Genomic DNA, 3,360 nt, shown 5'->3' on the forward strand with positions numbered 1-3,360 from the left:
CGCTGCCCTGGCCCCGCATGTCTTTGCATGCGCTGGGATGGCGACGTGAGCAGGGGGTGGGCTCTGGGAGGCACATGGCGCAGAATGTGGTGGGGTGTGTGCGCGTGCATGCATGCACAGCCATGGGCAGGGACCTCCCCCCCCCCAATCTTCGCCTAAAAGAGATTTTACGAGGAGGGAGAAGAGAGAAGGATGCCTGAACCACGCAAGTCTGGAGGGGACTGGGATCGGGGTGGGAGTGCGGGGTTTGCAATTCAACCTCAGCCAACTATACCAGGCCCTCTCAATTGGGTGGGGGACACAGAAGACGAGGACCCTTCCCCCAAAACACCAGGCTGCCCGAACCGCGCCCCATGCACTGGGGCTTTGCATGCATATATTTTGGGGGGGAGGGGGTCGGCTTTGCTACGGATGCATGCAATGCAGGCGCGGCTTTTGCAACCTCAGCAGCCACCCCTCCAGCCCCTCTTTCCTTCCCCCCCACCAACCAGGCTGCAGCCGCAGCAGCTCGGCTGTGCGCAGAGCCGGCCTCTTCCTTTGTTCGCGGTGGCGGAGGAGGGGCGCGGGTGGGGGGAGGGGAAAGAGGGGGGGGGGGAGAAACGGGCAACCGCCCCCGCCGGATCGAGGGGTCTTGGCGCCGCGCTTTCCTCCTCTGCACCCTCCGCAACTTTTCTGCAACCGCCAAGGCTCGTCTAGAGAGAGGTGGCGGCGGGTGGTGGCGAGGGGGCTTCCCACGCCCCCTCCCCTTTAAACTGCGCCTCTCATTTATTTTTTTGCAAAAGGATCTGGGGTGCGGGCCTAGCTCCCCGCCGAGGCCCCTATCCCCCACCCCCCGTATGCAAACATGCACGCACCCACACATGCAAAGGAAGCACCCCATACATTGCCTTTCTCCCCCCCTCCCCCCCGCCGCGATTTCCTTGCAAGCGCCCGCCTCCCCCCGCGGGGAAGCTCACCGGGAAGGCGCCCCGCGACGCCCGCCTGCCGCTGCTGCCCCTCGCTCGCTGGCGCTGTTGTTGCTGCTGCAGCCCCCCCGCCGGCGCAGCCACCATCCCGGAGCCGCCGCCGCCGAGCGCCCCGAACTGCTGCCACCCGCGCCGGCGCCCGCTTTATATACCGCGGCTCAGCGGCCAATCCGCGGGCAGAGCTCCTGCCCGCTTAGCAACAGCTGACGGCCGAGGGGCGGGGGCGGAGCAGGCCACGCCCACTTACAGCCCCCACCTGCCTGCCTGCCCCGCCCCCAGCGGCTCCCTAGCCAGGAGGGGCTCGGAGGTCTTTGGCGTTAAGGATGCAGAAATATATTCTTTGGGTTCCTCCAGTTCTCCACATTTCCAAATCGGTTTGGCGGATAACACTCTTTTTAAAGCCCCCAGGAAAAATAAATAAATCAGCATTTCAGTGGGAATTTCACTTAGTACAACGCGTTTTGTTTCTATTCTTTTGGCAGGCAGTATTGCTAGCCACGTAAAGCGATTTCCCCTGGTATTATTTATATCATGGCTTTTCTCACGCAAATTAAAGCAACTGAGACACAGGAAGCTAAATAAAACATATAAACGATAATAGTTAAAAAGCAATTAAGCCTTAATAGTATTAAAACAATATACAGTGGTATCTTGGTTCTCAAACTTAATCTGTTCCGGAAGTCCGTTCCAAAACCAAGGCGTGTTTTACCATAGAAAGTAATGCAAAACGGATCAATCCGTTCCAGGACTTTTAAAAACAACCCCTAAAATGGCAATTTAACATGGATTTTACTGTCTAACGAGACCATTGATCCATAAAATGAAAGCAATAATCAATGTACTGTACTATAAAGTAAATACAATAGCATCTTAGATGATAAAAATGGAGAAAAAAAATCTTACCTAAACTGATGGTAGTCGTTGTTTGGATGGGGGGCTTTTATCCATTTCTGCAGTCACACAATCAGTCAGAAGCGGAACTGGGTTCCACAGAGTCACAAAAACAAATTAACCAAAAAAGCCTCAAAAACAAAAATGCAAAATAAATAGCAAAAACAAATAATAATAATAATAATAATTTATTATTTATACCCCGCCCATCTGGCTGGGCCTCCCCAGCCACTCTGGGCGGCTTCCATAAAAACCAAAAATACAGTAAAATATCACACGTTAAAAACTTCCCTGAACAGGGCTGCCTTAAGAGCGACACACTTAATCCATTCCGGTAGTTCTTTTTACTTCCGAAATGTTCAAAAACCAAGGCACAGCTTCTGATTAGTGCAGGCGCCCCAGAAACAATAGCTGACAGCCGCACTGGACGTTCAGCTTCTGAAAAACATTCGAAAACCAGAACGCTTACTTCCGGGTTTTCGGCGTTTGAGAACCAAGATGTTTGAGAACCAAGGTGCCTCTGTATTTTGCTAAGGATGCTGACCTCACAGAGCTACAGTTCCTGGCACGCTTAACAAACCAAAGTTCCCAGGATTCTCCAGGATTGTTGTTTAGTCATTTAGTTGTGTCCGACTCTTCGTGACCCCCTGGACCAGAGCACGCCAGGCACTCCTGTCTTCCACTGCCTCCCGCAGTTTGGTCAAACTCATGCTGGTAGCTTCGAGAACACTGCCCAACCATCTCGTCCTCTGTCCTCCCTTCTCCTTGTGCCCTCCATCATTCCCAACATCAGGGTCTTTTCCAGGCAGTCTTCTCTTCTCATGAGGTGGCCAAAGTCTTGGAGCCTCAGCTTCAGGATCTGTGCTTCCAGTGAGCACTCAGGGCTGATTTCCTTCAGAGTGGAGAGGTTTGATCTTCTTGCGGTCCATGGGACTCTCAAGAGTCTCCTCCAGCACCATAGGGCACCAGGACTGTTAAAATTGTACAATTGTATGTTGTGTTTGTGATCTGCCACCGGGTACCTGAAGGTGTTGCTCAAACCCTATCCTGACCAGAACCTCCAAATGGATTGATGCAAACTAGTGGAATAACCATCCCAGCTCACAGTTTAAAGGGGCATTCAAATTCTGTCCTCTTTTGCAGATCTGCCACACTATTATGGGATGTCCGGCATTCTGGCAGGGCCGTATCCCAGATCTTAGGCAGCCGGTGGGTGTCCTCACTCTGCTAGAAGGCTTTGAGACATGTGTGCTTTGATTAAAGCAGCTCACCTGACAAATTGCTGCAGATGAATGAGATTTTGTAGCTTTTGATTCCCCATTTTGGCGGGCTTTGTTGCTGTGCAGCAACGCAGCTCGCTCTTTCAATTAAGTGATAATTTGGTAAGCGCTCTTCTTTCGGATTTCCAGGCTTTTTAACCTTCACTGCAACAGAAGAGAGAGTTGTTGGGTTACGTTTTTTAAGGGAAAACTCAGAACCAAGCTGAGCACACCTCCTTTGGGTC

The 3,360-nt window shown here is 52.3% G+C and overlaps 1 protein-coding gene across 1 annotated transcript in view; it reads right to left on the minus strand.

The window, feature by feature from the left end:
• SNN (stannin) overlaps positions 1-1,090 on the minus strand; it is a 12,257-nt gene extending 11,167 nt beyond the window's left edge. The window contains exon 1 of the mRNA XM_082199975.1: positions 957-1,090. The gene's annotated coding sequence lies outside the window, so the exon portion shown is untranslated. The remainder of the gene's footprint in view (positions 1-956) is intronic.
• Between the last annotated feature and the right edge of the window lie 2,270 nt (positions 1,091-3,360).

This window comes from Podarcis vaucheri (assembly GCF_965113315.1).
Source record: "Podarcis vaucheri genome assembly, chromosome: 14".
Taxonomy (NCBI): Eukaryota; Metazoa; Chordata; class Lepidosauria; order Squamata; family Lacertidae; genus Podarcis; species Podarcis vaucheri.